At 46.6% G+C, this 20,743-nt stretch overlaps 1 protein-coding gene across 2 annotated transcripts in view; it reads right to left on the bottom strand.

Annotated features, from left to right (window-relative positions):
* TECRL (trans-2,3-enoyl-CoA reductase like) overlaps positions 1 to 20,743 on the bottom strand; it is a 181,512-nt gene that overhangs the window by 65,212 nt on the left and 95,557 nt on the right. The window lies entirely within an intron of this gene.

Raw genomic sequence — 20,743 nt, 5'->3', positions numbered from 1 at the left:
TTTTAAGAAATTAATGTGAAAAATGTGTTTTTCCTTTTTTTGTCCAGGGTGAAGAACCTCATAGTCGACAGGTCCAACACACCTGGATATCTTTAATGGACCTTGCCAACAGGTTAAAAATTTACTTGTAGTATCTGGGAGTAAGACTAACACTTTTTGTCCTGGTTGTAAGTCCCTTTCACTCCTATTTTGGTCATACCTAGTTTTTTGTTTCTTTTGGGCTTGTCAGAGATTTTCTTGGGCTAAATTTTCTGCCTTTCGTAACTGTTCTCTCAATCCATTGACATATTCAGATGGCCTCACCCCTGGGGTTCCTCCTTCTTCCCATCCCTCTTGGACCACGTGCATCAGGCTTCGGGGTCAACGCCCATAAACCAACTCAAATGGGGAAAACCCTAAGGATGATTGTGTGGCTTCCTGTACCGCAAACAACAGAGGGGGTATGACCAAGTCCCACTTCCGCGGCTCCTATTGTGTACATGTACACATACTTTTAAGGGTTCCATTTAATCTCTCCACTAACCCATTGGTTTGGGGTGATAAACTGTGGTTTGCAAGTGTTTTATTTTTAATACTTGGTACAGATTCCGCATAACCTGGGACATAAAATTCATCCTTTGGTCCGTAATTATCTCTCTAGGAATACCAAAGCGGGATACCCACTTAAACAAATCTTCTGCTATTCGAGGTCCAGTGACTGTTCTCAATGGGATGGCATCCAGAAATAGAGAGGCATAGTCTATCAAGACAAGTACGAATTGGTAACCTGTCACACTTTTCGGTAATGGTCCAACCACGTCCAGGGCTATACGGGAGAATGACTTTCCTATCACTGGCATGGATTGTAAGGGAGCCCGTGGAGGTCTTTGAAGGCTGACCCTCGGGCAACTTGGGCAGGCTCTGCAATAGTCTTCAACTTGTTCATACAGTCTGGGCTAGAAACACCACTTAGTTAGCCTGGTTTCTGTTTTAGCTCTTCCCATAGTGCCCTCCTAATGGATTCATTTGAATGAGTTTCAAGAGGGGTTCCCTGTAGTCTTGATGTATCAGCAGTTGCGGTACCTCTGTCCCTTCTATATGTCCCCCCTTGATCCTATATAACAAGCCTTTCCTCAACTCATATCTGGGGAATGTGTGGCATCTCTCTGGGCAAATTATCTGATCATTCTGCTTGGCCAGCTCCGTTTGTCTTATTGATCGAAACAGGTCCTCGCCTTGTTGAGCCTTGCGCAAGCAGGAGCTGCTTCCTAAACTCTCCAAATCCAGTGTATTGGGTTCAGTGTAATCTTCACTGCTATCTCCAGCTAAACCTTCTACTTTGACTTGTCTCCTCATGGTATGTAGGACTTCATAAATCTCCTCCCAGTCTCTGCACAATACCATCAGGTGAGGTAGATCATTGGCTAGACCTACTGGCATCTCTTGGGTGGTGTCCAAGATTTCTACCCGATATTTCCTTCAGGGGTACACCGACAACTGGCCATGCATACAAATCATTTTTATGGTGCTTGCACTTGGAGCCCAGCCTCAGTGAGCTATGCTGGTTCTAATCAATGTCTGGGCACATCCAGTATCCACTATAGCTTTTATTTTCTTCCCTCCAACTTGGGTCCACACAGTGGGGTTTTCCTTTGATACTTCCCAATGTGTTTCCCCAGTGCTTCAGTCCATCATCTCCACCTGCTCATTGTCACTCCTCTCACTTCTTTGTATCTGGGTTTTGAATGGTATTTCCCTTGGTTGTGGACCCAATCGAGGATGACTGGCACACTCCCTTGCAGTATATCCAATTCTCCCACACCTGAAACATACTGTAGTCAGTCTCTTCCCTTCTTGAGTTTCCTTTTGTTCATTCTCTCATCCAGCTTGAGGAGTTCAGATTTTGGGGCTTTCTCTTGGTAGTTATCCATTTGAACATTATCAAAATCCTCGGCCAAGTGTAATGCTTCTGCTGATGACTTCGGTCAATGACACCACACCCAATGTTGGGTATTTTCTTCTAAATCTATTAAGAATTGTTCCAACAATTCAAAGGTCTGGTCACATAACTCCATCTTGGATACCTCCTGTGACTTCAACCACTTTTCTAACAGATCGGCCAATTGTTGCAACAGAATTCCCAGGGATTTCTCTTATTTTTTCTTTTTCATGTGGAAGGCCTGTTGATAATTTTTTGGGTTAATATTTAAACGACACAGAATCTCTTTCTTGACCTTATCGTAGTTTGTCGCTTCGCCTCATGCCATCGCCTGATGAGCCACTTGTGCTCTTCCTATCAAGAGTACACCTAAATGGTGGGCCCACTGGCTGCGCTCTAACCCAGATGCTAATACTGTTCTTTCGGAACTTTCAAGGAAGGCCTCTGGGTCATCTTGCGGGGTTATTTTCAGGATTCTTAATTTGATTTGGTGTCATTGAGCCCACGTCTGTTGCTGTATCCATTTTTCTTTGAGTGCAATTTGCCGAGCAGCTTGTTGTTGTTGTTGTTGTAGTAATTGCCCTACTGATGCATGGTTTGTTGCAGAGGTTCTAGACTCCCCATGGGGTTTGGTTGTCTCTCCATGCTGTCTTCTGAACTGTGATGGTGGACCTTGCCTCTCTGCATTCTTTTATAATCTCCCAAAGAGCTGTAAGTACCCCGACTTTCAAGGCTGCTACATCTTGGATGTTATTATAATATGTTCTGCTTTATGATGTCACTTGTCGGGAGGGTTGTTATATATATATTTGTTGTTTTATTTTGCTCTTTGGGTGTTTCTAATGGGTATCCCGGTATTATAGAGGAAAACTTCACTCGATTATTCCCACACACTCGCTGATATATATATTCACAATCAAGTGCAGATTAACACTTGTCGTTATCTTTATTCTTTATAATTATACAAACTTTTGTTATCTTTAAACAGAAGTGGTTCTTTTTTTCTTTTTCTTCTTTTTTTTAACAATTATATCAACTTTGTAATTCTATCTACATACGGTTCTTATTTAAGCTTTATCAGTTTTGTCGGACTGAGCTTGATGTTAATAAACAAAGTCCCTTTAACTCTGTTTTGTCCGTTTATTTTCTTTTTTCCTTTTTTTTTTTAGAGCATGCTTTTCTCTTCAAGTCTTGTTATTTCTGTCTCTTTACTTTTGCTATTCTGGGTCACCTTTCATCTGGTGCATGCCTGAAGCCTTGAATCCTTGTAGTCAGCACTCAGTTGTTTTCACTGAGTGGAAGTGAGTCAATTCGCTCTTCTTTTTTTTGTTTGTATGTTTACTTTTCAGTGTGGCTGCCGTCTGCATCTCTGGTGCCTCTACAGGGATCCGCCCCTCTTTCTCAGAGCTCTGCTGTCTCCAGCGGCGAGAAAAATCCTGAGGTAAGTGTCTTATCTCCTGGAGATCTTCTTTGTTCCTCACTTTCTCCTTCAGATGCTTTTTCTTCTTTTTCCGTTTCTGAGACTTCCTTCTTCTATCTTAATATGGTAATAACTCTGGAAGCGGTGTTCTCTGGCACTTTTTGCCATGTTGCTGTTTACTCTTTCACACACTCGCATTAGGAAGTACTAATTAAACGTGCAGTAATCAGAGTTACTGTGCAGTAGTACTGACAAATGTCTTTTAGGTGACATTATTGTGCAGTAGCCTAATAATACTATGCAGCAGAATATTAGCATTGTCCATGCTACGATACTGTACTGCACAGTATTTTTCAGCTACTGCACAGACAGCAGCTCATGTAAACATGCCCACTGAAAAGGCAGCATACCACATTAAGGTGGTCAAATTTGGCTCTGGGTAGCTGGTATCACAGCATGCATTACTGAATCTAGGTGTTTCTGCAGACCAGATCCTTTTTTTTAAACCTAACTCTCTTTCTATCACTAGATCCATCAAACTCTATTCGGACATCTGTGTTAAAAAGATGCATTCAGCAGCAAATTGGAACTAATCTCTGAGCATTGTCCTCCAAATGTTTGAATCTGGTCTGAAAACAGAGGAAAAGGAAGGAAGCATGCCCTCCCTCCCTATCATTCACTGCACCCCAATAACCCTAAAAGCAACTCTGATGTAAGCACTCTGAGCACCCTTACCCTTTCGCTGATATTCTATCCTATATAGCTTCTTTGTGCATACTCATGCTAAGGACAGCAGTTAGACATAAACTGGTATAAGTGATCAAAAAGTGGTTCAAATCTGTTACACAACAGAAGTTCAGTGCATATAAACCACTTTCAAAATGGCTGAAACCAGTTTAAAAAAAACTTGGATGGATGTAGTATCAGACTTAACTGATTTAGGTTAATTTGGTTTATTGAATTTCTGTCCTAGATCTGCTCCAGATTCAAGTAAACTCACAGTCCCCCAGGATCCCAGGATGCTTTGCATCTCTCCTGTGACCACCTCCCCCACTTTGCAGGATGGGTAATCTAGCCTGGCCCAAGCTATATGCGCCAGCTGAGCAGGGAAGCATAGTCTAGTGCTCCCTAGTTCTGGGCCACTGCAGGCATGTGGCTGCATTTCTGGTATCAAAAGTAAATATCAGTTCACTTGCTTACCAGTTCAGTCTATGAAGTTTAGACTAACCTGCAAATATTAAATTGATCCAGCCTCAGGCTGTTTGTCTGTACTTAGCCTCATAGTTTTGAGTGCATGGCAGTCATATATGACACATTTCACATGTTGTTTATCTTTTCTCTTATCCTCTTCCTGGGGAAAGAATTGTGTGCAGTGTAGTTTGTTTGGTTTTTTGTCTGTTTTGCTAGGGCTGTTATTAAGTTTGCTTGCTTTTAAGTTGTACATACTAGCCACATCAATACATGCATTTACTCTGGCCTAGATTTACTCTGGTGTAAAATAAATCAGAGTAAGTGTTTCTGGCCAAGCATCTATGTATGCTGGGATTAGGGAGCAGATTTGTATCCAGGTCCTTGCCAACCTGCAATGCGTACCTGCCACCACTTGAGGGACATCTAGGCTCCAGCTGCAGCTCCCAGCACCTGGTAGCCCTCTTTAAAAGTCAGCCCTGATCTCTGGTCAAAAGAATCATGCCAAGTGCAGGGAGAGCATGTGAAACCTTTCTCTTTGGTCACTCTGCTTTCCCTTGGCTGCTCCAGCCCCTGCCCTTTGTAGCAATGGCCAGCATCCCACACTACTACTGGCTGCCATGATTGCCCTGCTAGCTCACTACATTGACCTCCACCTTGCCTGTCTCACCCCATTTGACTCCCCTGAGATCTGCAACTGCCTGCCTGGCTGCAGTGTGCATCACAGGGCTGCCACTGCTGCAGTGTGCATCACAGGGCTGCCACTGCCACACAGCTGCCACCACCAGGGATGCTGCTGAGGGTTTCCATGATGCCACCACCAGGGCCACCATTACGCTCTTGGGCCTCTAGCCCCACTGCCTATGGGCCTTCCATGCCAGCCAGGATTGGTGGCAGCACATTGTCAGCATACTTGGGATGATATGCAGTGGCTGGATGGCTTCTGCATGACTTGGGCCACCTTTCAGGCCCTACTCTGGCAGCTATGGCCCCACCTGGAGTGGCAGGACACCAGCATGTGCTTGCCCCACCCCATGGACACGTGGCTGCTCTCACTGTGCTCAAGCTGACCATGCCTGACAGCCTCCGGTACTGTTTGACATGGGCAAAGCCATCACTAGGAAGACCATCCTGGAGATACACAGGGCCCTTCAGGACATGCTGGGGCACACCAGGCCCCACATCCATGACCCCCGGGTAGTGGTGGTGGGGTTCCATGCCCTGGGATTCCCCCAGTATATCAGAGCCCTGGACAGGACCCATATCCCATCACCTGTCTACCCCATAGAGACCACCACTATTACAGTCACAGCAGATTTCACTCCATGGTCTTGCAGGTCATCATGGACCATTGCAGCAAATTCATGCATGTGAGCACTGGCCCAGCAGCCAGCACACACAATGCTCATGTGTTTTGCAACTCCAACTTGGCAGGACTCGTGGAGAGGGGTGCTTCATGCTGTAGGTGCTGGACCTGAAGCTGGACAACATCATGGTCCCAAACCCCGACTACTTGTTCCTGCCTTGGCTCATGCAGCCCTACACTGTCCAACTGGACACTTGACAGGCCCACTTTAACCAGTGCGTGGGCCATACCTGCACCCTGGTGGATTGCACCTTTGGCTGCCACCAGGGCCACTGGAGTGCCCTCACTGCCTGCCTCAATGTCACCAACCTTTCCCTGGGTCATTGTCACATCCTGCATAACATGTGTGAGGCCCCAGGGGCAGCTGTTATGTGAGACCTGGGTGGAGGAGGCATGGCATGTGGAGTAACACCAGGTGGCAGGAGCACCACATGGAATGACACCAACAGTGCCATGCACTGACAGGCCCCCCATACTGAGAACTCAGGAGAGCCATGCACCTGCCAGCAGAGGCCAGGGCACCAGGTTCTGAAGGCTGTAGTTGTCCATCTCTTCCTGCACTTCCTGCCACCCACAGAGGTTGGGGGGACCTAGGGGGAGGAGACTGGGTGCAGATGGCCAGCACCCCTGCCTCTGGACATTTTCCTATGGATCAACATGCCATGGTGAGTATAGAAAGTGGGGAGCTCACCCACAGGTGATGGAAGCCAATGCTTCTCTGGCATGAGTGGCTCCCCCTCTGGTTGGCAGAGACAAGGCCCAGCAGGATTGGTGTGTGGTCCTTGTGCTACTCCAGGCAGAACAACTCTGCACCTGTGTGGAGATAGGGTAAGCAGTGGGGCTTGGCCTCAGCAGGGGGGTTGGGTGGTGGGTCACCCAGAGTGGGGGATGAGCCAGGGCTGGAGGTGAGAGAGGACCTATTCCCAGGCCCAGGAGGGAGCATGCTGAAGGACAGCAGGTTGCTTCCAGGGGTCATGGAGGGCTATGACCAGGGACCAAGCAGCAGGCAGCACAAATGTGACCAGAATGGTGTCCAGAAACCAACAGTCATTGTCCATGGCCTGCACTACCTGGCTGCTTGTGCTCCAGGGCCAGGAGCTTGGATGGAACTCCCAGTGATGTCCTCTGCCCACTGAGCCCATGTGTCCTCTGCTCACTCCTCCAAGATAGTCACCAGAAACTAGCCCCCAGTGGTGGGCGGATATGATCCTGAGCCAGCATACCCACTGCGAACTGCGACCTCTCCCCGACATCCAGCTGCAGGACTGGAAGAGCTGTGAGACTGAATCTTTTTGTGAGAATTTGCAACAGTTAATAGATAAGATGCTCTGTACCAGCTGCTGTGTACTACCTGACCTCCAATCAGGGGTCAGACATGCCCAGATGCCCAGGGACCATGGTAAGTCAGGCAGGTAGGCCTGGGCCCAGGTAGCTGCCTGCTGAGCCCTACATCCCCATGCAGTCCCCTGGGGCCAGAAGCCTTCTTGGTACTAGCCACAGGCAACCTGCATCCCCTACGCCCTTCCCAGGGCAGGAAAAACCAGGCTCCTGGCATCACTTGCTGCCCTGGTTCCAGGCCCCACTACCTCCCTCTCTCCTCCTTCTGCAAGCCAACTGTTCTGCTGCACTGCTTCCGAGCCCAGACTTAGGGAGCTCAAATGGGACAAGGAGCTGCCTGCACTCCCACCCTACACACAGGGCACCTCCCTGGGGAGGAACACTGGGGCCAGCCATGCCCCTGCTGCATGTGCCCTGGGCAGCGCACAATGAGCTAGTTGCCTGGACTGAGCCACTCCCCACTCAGGAAGGAGCTGGAACTGCTGGTGTCCAGCAGTGTCATGACAGGCTGCATCTCATGTCTGGCTCTAGGACTGTGCGGCTTGTGAGGCAAGCACTGACCAGAGCTCCTGGAGCTGAGGGTGTAAACTGCAACTAGGGAGTTGGGTGGGATGGGGTACTGAACACTGAGTCCTTCCACTGGTGATGTGTCACCAGATGTGGCAAGTCAAGGAAAGGGCTCAGGCAGGCTGCCCATGTTGGTGCCAGTCTTTTGGCTGTGGCCTGGGTCTCATGGCACCAGAATGTTAGTCAGCTGCCACATAAAGGGCATGGTCTTGAGGTCAAGGCAAAACCAACCATTGTGGTCAGGTATGGCGACCCACTGTGCCTGCAAGGCCTTGAGATTTATATGGCACTGATACACAAGCCAGATGTGCCCTCACTCCCTCATCCAGAGCCTGGCAAGGCCTCATTAAAGTGGGCATTGGAGCACCTGTCCTGCTCAAATTGGCTTAGCACTTCTGCCTCACTCCAGAGCTCCATGAGTTCACCAGTCTCCTCTTGGCTCCATTTGGAGTCCCAGGTGAGGGGTCAAGGTATATGGAGATGTGTGGAGATATGTGGAGATGTGTGGTCCCAGGCCTGAACAGGGAGGATGATGCCATGCTGGGTTTCGTGCCAGCTGTCTGAGTCCCCACATGACTTTCCCAGTGTTGCCAGCCCTGGGCAGTTGCCAGCAGCATCCAGTGCAGAGGCACAGCATGGGACTGGCAGCCATGTGGCAGAGGCAATGCCCTGCAGCACCTACAGGTCCAGGGCAGGCTGCTGGGGGCATGCTGTAGGCAGGTGGCACTTGCCCTGCTGCCCAGAAGCTGGCTACCGGCAGCCCTACGGGGCTGACAGGGCTGGCCAGGGGCTGAACCAGCCTGCAGCTTCCTGCTGGCCCTGACAGCACTTCTCTGGCAGCTGCACAGCAGTGCAGTGCCAGGTGGCAATGCAGGGTTCCAGGCAGCCAAGCACAGCTAAGCTGTGGCTGGCCCAGCGGGACACACAGGACCTGCAGTGCCCTCAGGCTGCCTCTGGTGTGTGGCCCAAGGCACTAAATGTCTGCAGGCTTTTGTAGAGGCAGCCCAGCCCTGCAGCAGGTGAGGCTCCTAGACTGCCGCCTAGTAGCTGGGCAAACCCAGAAGCAAACTTTCTTCTGGGTTGCATCTACAAGTCTGTTACTGTGCATTAACTAATCTTTCTTACATTTGCTATTTGCATTTGCAAATAGCAAATTTAAGCAGGTTTAAAGGTTTTTATTGCACAGTAAAGATGCACATGAGTAGCTGCATGTGCTTATTGTGCAGTGAACTGCTTTAATGCACTGTAACATATCTCATGTAGACGTACCCAGTATATACTTGTTGGAGAAGGCAGGTTGAAGAAGTGCACTGAGTATTTGGAGTAGAAAGTGGAGAGGTTTATGATGGTCCTTAGTTTCCTTGCAGGAGTTCATTCCACAGCCTTTGATAAGCCCCCAACAAAATTTTGTTTTATTTGTGGGTTGAGATACATTCTTATGTCACAAAATTCCATTGTACCAGAGAAGTGGAGTAAGTAATCAACCAGTTTTCATCTTTCCTTAGGACACCTTAAAGGTAGGGACCTAGGCTTTGAGCTTGTGATTTGATAGGGGAAGCCACCTTACAGCGCAATGGCCAGACCCTGTGGGCCACATTAAGGAGATTCACTGCAGCAGTCTGTAGTAATTGCTGTTTCCTGAGGTCCATTTCCTTTTTGACTAGATTTGTTACTTTGCTGTGTTTTTCAGACCAAATGGCACAAAAGAGGTAGTGATAGACATTCTGTCCCTGAGTAGTTATCCTATATTCTGTACTTGATGCATGTAGGGAAGGATGTACAACATTTCCATTAAGCTACAGTCTAACACTGCAACATTGAAATCAGGTTCTTATAGAATGCTGTCTGAGAAAAGCCAAAGAGTTAACTAACTGCATATGTGAGCAAAATTTTCACAAAAAGAGCTGGAGAAATAGCAAGTTGTGACAATATAAACTAGAAGCACCCATCTTTGAAGGAAAAAAATGGTCCTTGTAGTCCTCAGAAACAACCACAATACAGTATCTAGCCTCTGGCAGTGGGTGGTTGACAGAAACAATTTAACTTTGTACAATTGCCCTGAAACTTCTTGAAAAATAATCTTTTTTTTTTTTTATTTTCTTGGTTGTTTAGTTTCACCTCCTCCTCTTTTCCCATTTTACTGTCTTTTTTACTTAAATAGCCCTCTAGTGCACTCTAGCTGAGTCAGTTGCTATATAGTATGAAATCTCTAATGAATAATAAATTTAAATAATATGTTCATTGAAAAGGAGGCATATTGGGAGACTATTGTCATCCAATAGTCAAGTTTGTATTCATAGCCAGCGTTGTTCAGCTGATAAAGCACTAGCAGTCAAGTTTCCATCCATGTGACTGTCAATAAGCCCCTTACCTTTCTGTATTTATATTTCTGTCTCCTACTGCCTAGCTGTTTCAACTGTAAGTTTACTAATTACTACTGGGTGAGTCTACAGAAGGCACTTTACTGCATAGTAGAGAGAAGCTCATACTGTAGTAAGCATGTGCATTTACACATGCACGTTAACTGTGCAGTAAACTGCTCTAATCACAAGTAAATGTGCTACCTGCAAGTGAAAGTAGCAAGTTTACTTGTGATTAGTTACTGTGAAGTAGCACTCATGTAGACATCTGATGGGAGCAAATGTGCTCCTGGTCAGCTGGGCATCAGGGGGTGGGAGATTGCTACATGCCCCCCTGGGAGCTGTCTACTCCTGCGGTAGGCTCCACCACTGGAGCCCAGGCAGGAAACGTGTCCTCCTGCCCCAGCAGCAGGGACCTCCCTCCCTCCCCCCCACTCAGAGATTGCCATGAGGGAGCAAGGGCTGGGACATCCTTATATCCCAGCACCAGCCCTGCAGTCTCAGGGCCGGTGCTGAGAAATCCTTATAAAGATTGTGTAGAGGGGTCTTGGAGCTCCCTGCTGGTGGAGGCTGAAGAGCCTGTTCCCTGCCCAGCTCCATGATTGCAGAGCTGGTTGGGGAATGGGCATGGAGCTGGGCAGGGAACCAGCTTTTCAGCTTATTCCCCATCCAACTTCATGATCAGTCATGGAGCTGGGCAAGGAACACACTCTTCAACCTGTTCCCCACCCAGCTCCATGATCTTGAAACTGGGGAGGGAACAAGATCTCTTGCCCCTGCCCTGCAATTACAGAGCAGGGGCTAGGAACTTTCCCAGTCAGGGGCAGATCCGAGCCCTGTTCCATGATTGGATGATTGAGGTGAAGAACTTGAAAAGAGCCTCAGTTGTGAGGCAGGTCGCAGACCCCTACTCCAATCCAGTGGTGGGGCAGCTAGGAAGCTGACTGCTGGCTGCCCCACAAGTGTACTGAGGCAGGTGGCTGGGATCTGCCACTCATTTGAAGCACTTTCCAAGTCTCCTGCCCCAAATCAGGTAGCCATGGCCAGGAGCTCCCTGCTGCCAGGGCAGGGGAACCAACCAGGCTTCAGTGATGGAGTTCACCCCAGTAGCTGGCAGCTCCCCAGGAACAGAGAGTCATGTCCCAGCCCCTTCTAGGAGACAGCTGTCTCCTGGCCCCATGATCCCTGCCAGCCCCTAGGCTAGCACTCAGGGGAAGCCTAGAGCTCCTTTTGGTTGCTGCATGGGACTGCTGCAGGGCTGAGGAGGGTAGGAGCAAACTGCTGCCATGTGCAGCAAATCTGATCCTGAATCACTGCATGTGCAGTAGCCTGCCCAGGGGCATTTACTTGCACATATTTTATTCATGAGTCAAATGCTCCCAGATCAAGTACATATGTAGAGACACTCATTGTGACACAGACGGTAATTTCCTTAATAATACAGAAGATTTTTTTTTAAGGAAGCAATACTTCCATCAGAAACCTGAATTTCCTGATTCTAGATAGTAAGAATTTTGGGGGGTTATATTTTTTATTGGACCAACTGTATAGTTAGGGTGAAGTTAGCCAGACACACTTTCAAATGCTAAGCATTCATTTTCACATCTCAGAGGAGCTGAAGAAGGTGGCTTTGCATTCCAAAGTTTGTCTAAACTTAACAGAAGTATACAATTGTTTCAATACGGTATCAGTCCAGAAAATCATTATCTCTCTCATAATTCCTGGACCATCTCAGCGACAACATCACTCTAACACTACCTGATTCTAATTGAAGTTATAGTTAAATACAGTTTGATAGTCATATATTGCCATTTGGGTTTGGAACACACCATATACGGACTATGTTGGTGCAGTCCTGAGAATATGGAAAGCAAGGAGGATCAGAAGGAAAGATGATGGAATATGAGTATGGCTGCTCAACCACTGAAGTGTCCTGTCTGAAAGTACTTTCTACATGGCCCAACCCCCTGAACATACAGGAAGGTGTTTGCAGTATCATGAGGTACTATGCCTGTGGAAATAGAATGACAGAGACACCTACACTGCAAGCACAGGGGCACACCCAAGCCTTTGTGGATCTATCAGTTGGAATGCAGATAATAGATAACTAATGCAGCTGTTATTATTAGAGATCAGGAATAAGCCAACAATATGCTTACTACCAGAAAGGTGAAATGCTTGTCAGGCATAAAAGGAAAATAGCAGCAGCCATGTGGGATGGGTGATGGTGATGGTGGACCAGTACTTATGAATGAAGCACTTGACCATCAGGGGACCTCATACAGAGAATGTTGAGGATGTCTAGGACTAGGCAACCACTCCTACAAAGGGTTTTAAAATGCTGGGGGAGAGATGGAGGTGACTAGCTAGAGCAGATCAGGAAGGATGCAAGCTTTTACCTGTTTCCTTTTATATCAGATTTAGTTCTGGCCTAAACTGCACCAAGACTTGGTTAGCTCTTCTGGCTCTGAGCCCATTCTCTGGGAGGTCAGGCTATGGTTGCTCCCACAGTAGTAGTCATGGGTGACTGGTGTCTCCAGGGTCCGGGCGGGGGGGAGCACCAGCAGCTGATTGCTGACCGGGGGGGAGGGTCCCCCAGCAGCCAATTGCCAACCCTGGAAGTACCAGTGGCAAAACTGGAAGGGCTGCCAGTGCTTCTCTCAGTGATGCCGACACTGAGAGACAGGGCAGGCACCAGCCAGTGCTTCACTCAGTACCCCTACTCACCAGCCAGCAAGGAGCAATCTAGTGGGGGGGGGCACATGCCCCCTCCTCTGCATCCCCTCCACACATCACCTATGGTAGCAGTAATGGACAGAAAACAGGAAGAAAAAATTTCTCCCAATCTTTCTACCTTGCCCTTTTCAGCTTTCACACCAGAACCTGCAAACACAGAAAACTGCTGTGTGCCTTGCCAGGAACACTGAGAAAATAATGCCAACCCATAATATGGTATCTCTTTAATCCAATATGGAATCTGCTTTCTTTAATCTGTAGCTTCTGGAGTTATGATATTATGGGAGAACTTCAAAATTTTCAAATTCTCATGTTAATGAATAAACTCTAGGAAACATGGTCCACGTGAATCTTAAAATGTAGATGCCAGAAAGCTGATAAAAATATAAACTAAAGTATACAGTAAAAACAAAGACACTAAGAAAAAACCCTATGATTTTTTAACCATTCTTGTGATTTTGGGTGGGTTTTGATGCATGGTTAGTGAATGATGGGTGATGGTAATGCAATAGTGTTGCATGGGAGGTGGTAGGCAACAGAAAAATGGAGATTGGGAACTTTAATCCATATCACTAAAGGATGCACAAAATACTATTACATTCATAGAGCATGGGACAAAAAAACAACCCACAAAACTAGCAAAATGGTGTCCTGATCATCATTCCTGTGAGAGACAGAAGTGTTAATACTTCTAGGGTACAGCAGAGGAGAGAGACACAGTAGAAAAGGGTTAGCTCTAAAAATGGACTTTGTTGCGTAATGTGGAACTTGGTGGACATAAATGACGTGTGCCTCCAGAGGCTGGGGGGCACAGCCACCACGCACAGGTGGCCGTAATGATGTTGGTGCCAAGGGCAGGGTGAGCAGGGACCACCCACAGGTGGCTGCAGTGGTGTCGGCAGCAAGGATGTGGGTGTTGATCAGCGGGTGGAGAGTGGGGACCACCTGCAGCTACTGTCTGCAGTGTCAGAGGTGGCGAGCAGGGACCACCCTCAGATACTGGCAGCCACGTTGGCAGCAAGGAGAGTGCAGCAACCACCCGCAGAAGCCAGCAGGAGCTTTGGCAGTGACCAATCTTGGGGGGGGGCACGTGTTCCCCTAAGCCTCCCCACGCACTGTCTATGTTGGTGGGCATGTCTACACATTCATTAATACATCTGTGCTACTGCACATTAAGTTTAGTACTTCTAATATGAGGTACTATATAAGGTGCATTGGCCCATGCTAATATGCAGTAGCAAAGATTAATGTTTTTTGGTGACGCTTAATATGCAGTAGTCTAATTCTACTGCACATTAGAATGGTTTTTGCTGTGGCACATTAATGTGCAGTAGAATAGGCCATAACTAAGGTGCCTGAGTTCAAGAATAATGTTCTCAAAGCCCTTGTCTAAGTTCATATGCCCAGTACTTTAGCGTAAGTCCCCTTAGGGCCCAAACCAATAGGACTTCTCAGAAAATGTGTAATGCTCATCTATAAGGGTCAATGCCACTGAAAACAAAGCTGCCAAAAACATGTTCATGCAAAAACAGAGGAGTAGGTGCCACCCTGCCCCAACACACATGCATTTATTCAAGAACTCAGTGGCTAGAGCATTTCCTACACGTGGATGTGGGAGGACTGTAAGCCTTTTTCCACTGAAGGGCTTCATGCTTGAATCTCTTACCTTCCAGGGGAATGTGTTAACCACTTGCATGTGTGTGTGCATGAGAGGGGAGAAAAAGAAGGATGAAAGAGAAGCAAGCTCTCTACACCATCTGTTGAAGCTTTTGCAGAAAAGAAACTAAGGTCCATAGAGTAATAGAGAAGGGACAAGCATTAGCAAGACCCTCTGGCCCCATGATTAGGATACTTATTAGGATTTGGTTCCTGGTCCAGAAATGTCTTATGCTTCTTACATTAAACATTATTATATATTATGCATAAGAAGTCCATGGATCTGAGAAACTTTACAGGCTAACATCTTATTTAAAACCAGTAGAGTCCCCCAAAAGGTTTCACTGCCTCAGTGGTTTTGGGCAATAAATAAACAAATAAATATGAGGGGAAAAAGAAAAACAAGAAAAACAAAACACCCAAACAGATCAGATCTAGTCCAGTTAGAGCTAGAGATTAACATAATGTTTTCTGAAGGTCAACTGTTATTACAGAAACAGCAGCAAATAGTATCCTTCTTTTTAAGTATGGGTTGATCTCAGTTTATTTAATGTTCCTGTTTATAATTGTATTTAAAATGTGAAACCATCAGATTCAAAAGACAATTTGCGATGTTTATACTTACAGCAGCAGAGACTGGGGGTGAAAGTGCAAGCAACTTTTGGATGGGTATATAAACATTTTTATTTTTTTTTCTAATTTCTTCTTCTTTCAGCTCATTAGGTCTAAAGAAAGACATGTCCATGCGTTTCAATTTTTCTGTGCAGCCTTCTGCAGAAGCTATAATTAATTGTGATGTTTATGCGTGCATTTGCATATAAATTAATGGGGGGGGGCAAGACTCATTTTTTTTGCATTAATAACAATCGTAAAGCAGGATGTGGCAAAACAAAAGAATAGATATTCTGACAGGACTGCAATTTGAAGCTGTGGTTTTAAATATAAATCAATCCATTTAACATGATTGCTGCCTCCTAGCATCATGATTCTTAAGAGAACAACAGCTAGCACTAGTGCTAACAGCAGCTGACCGCTTCATTAATCAGCACTGCAACCTGTACTGGTTCTATGCATGCTTGACAGATATAACTGCTTTCTTCAGTTCTGAAACATCTGAGTGAAAGCGGTGGTACTGCTACATTCTGTGGACTGTGGCATTAGATCCTCAAATGGTAAACATTTATATTAACTGAGGAGGGATATGCCTCCCAGAAGTCAAGTTTGAATTTAACTTCCTATTCCTGAAGATTTTGAAGAGGACAATAAAGACTGGTGCTGAGCTATAATGTCTAAAACAGAATGGACTGATGGAATGTGATGAACCCATGGGAAAAGTTAATTTTTTCCAACTTAGTGGGGTCAATATGTTCCAACAGTACAGCTGTATGATTCTCACACACATTCCTGATCATGTGTTAAAAGCACACTGACACAGATGGGAAAACCCCACCAAAACGCCAGAACTATGGGCTAGACTCTAGTTTGCTAGAAGCCTTGAAGTACGGGACAATGCATAAAGTTCCTGGGGAAGAACAGGTAGCAGACTGGGCAGAATCCTTCTTCACTTTAAACACCCAATGGTACTTAATCAGGCATGTAACTGAAAATTTCTGTGCTTACAGTTTGCAGTCTTTCACTACTTCATTATATGTTGCAGCAAGGGAAGTCTGGGTTAGATATTAGGAAAAACTTTCTCAGCAGGAGGGTAGTAAATCACTGGAATGGGTTACACAGAGAGGTTGTAGAATCTCCATCCTTACAGTTTTTTAAGACCCAGTGAGAGAAAGCCTTTGGTGGGATCATCTACTTGCAGGTCATCCTGTTTTGAGCAGCGCTTGGACTACACAACCTCCTGAGGTCCCTTCCATCCCCAATTGTTTATGATTCTATGAGTATATGATTCATTGTGGACACAAAAGTATACATCTGGCTACTAAGCATACATAATAGGCTGTGTCCTCATCAGGCAAGTACACAACCTCATATGTGCATATGCTGGGTGATCATAAATCATAAAAGTGTACATAGGAAGAAAAACCAAGTAAGTATTAAATACCAGAAGAGGAGGAAGGTGGTCCTCCTATATCCTGTATTTTAGCCTAATAATAGCCAAGTGAGTAGAGCAGTCAGGCAGGAAATTAGAAACCCAAATTCTAGCCTCCTTACTCAGGTGGGGAGGCAAAGAGTTTGAATAGGAATCTGATCATCTTCCTAGTACAGTGATTTAAGCACTAGACCATAGGTCAGGCATTACCCAGTTCTCTCTTCAGCCTTCCTTTCTAAGCTGGCCCCCTAGGCAGCCAGGAGAAGGAGATACATGAGGTCAGGAGGAAGACAATGAGGTAGAGTGCATGGCTCAATTAAATGGATTCTGCTCTGATAGGGAGGAGGCCCTTGTTTCTAACCTGGCCCCATACTGTCAGTTGGGCTACCCTCCAACCTAAGGACTGGTATGGACAAGGGCAGTGGCTTAGCTTCAAAAGGAATGCTGGAGACGGGCTTGGGCAGGACCTGACCTTTAGCGTTCTGGTTCAAGTATTGTAGAATCATAGAAAATACGGTCAGAAAGGACCTCAGGAGATCATCTAGCCGAACCCCCTGCTCAAAGCAGGCTGCAACTTGAGACCACTGTTCCTTTTTCTGTCATCTGCCACCACTTTGGAACCACCTTTCAGGTAGTTGAGGACTGCTATCAAATCCTCACCACACCCCACCTCACGGAAAAATTGCCAACCATGGCCTCAGCTACACCACAGTCTTATGACTGGGAAATTGGCTCAGAGGTTGGATCCAGAGAGTAATGGTCGATGGCAGTGAATCATTATGGCCCTCCGTGACCAGTGACCTCCCCCAAGGCTCTGTCCTTGGACTGTTTCTTTTTAACATCTTTATCAACGATGTGGACATTGGTGTCAGAAGCGCACTGCCTAAGTTCGCTGATGACACTAAACTTTGGGTCATTGCTTCCACACCTGAGGACAGGCTAGTGACCCAGGATGACTTGGATAAGCTTAGTAAGTGGGCAGACATAAACCTGATCACATTCAATACTGATAAATATAAAGTACTCTACCTCAGAGAAAAAACCTGCAGCATACTTATAGGTTCAACAGTGCCACGCTTGCTATCACCACTGCTAAAAGACTTGGGGGTCATGACTGACCACAAGATGAACATGATTCACCAATGCAATGTTCCAGCTGGCAAAGCAAACAAAACCCTGGCTTGCATCTATAGATGCTTCTCAAGTAAATCTCAGGATGTCATCCCCGCACTGTACTTGGCCTTGATGAGGCCACAGCTGGAGTACTGCATCCAAGTTTGGGCTCTGCAATTCAAGAAGGATGTCAAGAAGCTTGAGAAAGTTTAGAGGAGAGCCACGCATATGATCAGAGGGCAAGAGAATAGGCCTTATGAAGACAGGCTGAGAGCCATGGGACTACTCAGTCTGGAAAAGCGCAGGCTTGAGGGGCCTTGTGGCTGCCTATAAGATCATGAGGGGTGTTCAGCAGGATCTGGGAGAATGTTGGTTTACCAGAGTTCCCCAAGGAAAAACAAGGACCATTGGTCATAAACTCCTGCAACACCATTTTAGGCTGAATATAAGAAAAAAATTCTTTACTGTCCAAGCTCACAGGACATGGAATAAATTCTCTCCAGAAGTGGTGCAGGCACCTACTCTGGACTCTCAAGAAACGCTTGGCTGCTTATCTTGCTGGGGTCCTTTGAATCTAGCTGACTTCCTATTCCTGAGGCACGGGGCTGGACCTGATGATCTTTGAGGCCCCTTCCAGCCCTAACATATATGAAATCTATGAAATCTGGTCCACATCCCTTCTGTAGTGAGCTGCCCAAAACTGGACACAGTACTCCAGATGTGGCCTCACCAGTGGAGAATAGAGGGGAATAATTACTTCCCTCAATCTACTGGCAATGCTCCTACTAATGTAGCCCAGTATGCTGTTAGCTTTCTCAGCAACAAGGGCACACTGCTGACTCATATCCACCTTATTGTCCACTGTAACCCCCCAGGTCCTTTTCTGCAAAGCTGATGCTTAGCCAGTCAGTCTCCAGCCTGTACTGGCATATGGGATTATTTCATCGTAAGTGCAGGAATTGGACTTGTCCCTGTTGACTCTCATGATATTTATTTTGGCCTAGTTCTCCAATTTGTCTAAGTCATTCTGAATCATAGCTCTAGTGTCTAGCATATCTGCTACTCCACCCAGCTTGGTATCATTAGTGAACTTGCTTAGGGTGCAATACATCTCATCTTCTAGATCATTAATGAAGATATTGAACAAAAATGACCCCAGGACTGACCCCTGGGGCACTCCACTTGATAATGACTGACAACTAGATCTCAAGCCATTGATCCCTATTCATTGAGCCCAAAGATCAAATGAACTTACAGTCCATTCATCCAACCCATACTTCCTCAGCTTGTTTGCGAGATTGCTATAGGAGACTGCATCAAAATCCTTGCTAAAGTCAAGGTATATCATGTCCACTTCTTTCCCTGCATCCACAGAGCCAGTCATATCATCATAGAAGGCAATCAGCCTAGTCAGGCATGACTTGCCCTTGGTGAATCCATGCCGACAGTTTCTGATCAATTTTTGATCCTCCAAGTGCTTAGAAATGGATTCTTTGAGGACCTTCTCCATGATTTTTCTGGGGACTGAGGTGAGGCTGACTGGTCTGTAGTTCCCTGGATTTTCCTTCATCCCTTTCTTAAAGATGGACACTATATTTGCCCTTTTTTCCAGTTATCCAGAAACTCCCCCAAAAGCCATGATTTTTCAAAGATAATGGCCAGTCGCTCTGCAATCACATCAGCCAATTCCTTCAGCATTCTCAGAACATGGTGACTGGTGCCACCTTAGTTTGTGGCAGGGGCATGTGTCCCCCCTGAGACCAGTCTCCCTGCCCGGGGGTCCCCCCACAGCCAATCTCACTGCCCAGGAGAGTGGGGGGTCACCCGTAGCAGATCTCTTGCCCAGAGGGAATTCCCCCACAGCTGATCGCTGTGGCCGATTGCTGCAGCCACTTCCGGGATTGGGGTGACCACTTTTGGGAGCAGCTACAGTGATCAGCCAGTGCTTGTAAGGGTGGGGGAACACCACTGTTCCCACCTGCCCCCTTGCCCATCACCTAAGCAGTGAACGTGGCCGATCAGGGGGTGCATCAGCACTCTCAGGAGGTACACATGCACCCCTGTGCACTGCCTATGCATCACCACTGTCTTGGATGCATTACATCTGGCCCCATTGACTAGTATACATCCACCTTTTCTAAACAGTCCCTAACCTGTTCTTTCACCACTGAGAGCTGCTCACCTTCTCCTTTAAAGTGTGCTCCTTGGTGCAGTAGTTTGAGGAGTGCAGTACTCCTTGGTGCAGTAGTTTCCAACTTGCCTGTGAAGATGGAGGTAAAATGGCATTGAGCACTTAAGACTTTTCCTCATCATCTGTCACTACATTTCCTCTTCCATTCAGTAAGGAACTCACACTTTCCCTGATCTCCCTCTTGTACCTAACATACTTGTAGAAACTCTTTTTTGTTATCCTTCATGCCCCTTGCTAGCTGCAAATCCAACTGCACTTTTGCCTTCCTTACATCATCCCTGCATGCCTGAGGAATATTCTCATACTCCTCCCTAGTCGTCCATCCAAGCTTCTACTTTTTGTAAGCTTCCTTGTAAGTTTCCATTCAGGCCTTTTTGTGTTTAAGCTCACTGAAGAGTTTTCTGCTAAACCAAGCTGGTTGCCTGCCATATTTTCTATTCTTTCTCCACTGTTTATTTGTTCCAGATCATTTGTTCCTGTTCCCTCAGTGAGGTTTATTTAAAATACAATCAACCCTTCTGGAATGCTTTCCCCCTCGGGCAGGCCTCCCAGGGGGTCCTGCTCATTAGTTCCCTGAGAAAGTCAAAATCTGCTTTGTTGAAGTCTAGGGTCCATCCTCTGCTGCTATCCTTTCTTCCTTTTGTCAGGATATGGAACCCAATCATCTCATGATCACTGCTGCCCAAGAGGACATCCATTTCTGCACTCCCCACCAATTCTGTCACCAGACAGCCAGTGAACAGGGACTGCCAACAGGGGAGAAGTTTCCAGGCACTTTGCAGGCCATTCATGGGCAGGAGACATGAATGTCTTCTGATAAAGACTTCAGATAAGTGAATGAGGAGG

The sequence above is a fragment of the Crocodylus siamensis genome, chromosome 2, assembly GCF_052110815.1.
Source record: "Crocodylus siamensis isolate JL-2025a chromosome 2, ASM5211081v1, whole genome shotgun sequence".
Classification (NCBI taxonomy): Eukaryota; Metazoa; Chordata; order Crocodylia; family Crocodylidae; genus Crocodylus; species Crocodylus siamensis.
Note: the sequence above shows the minus strand (reverse complement) of the source record. Positions and strands in the feature narration are given on the sequence as shown.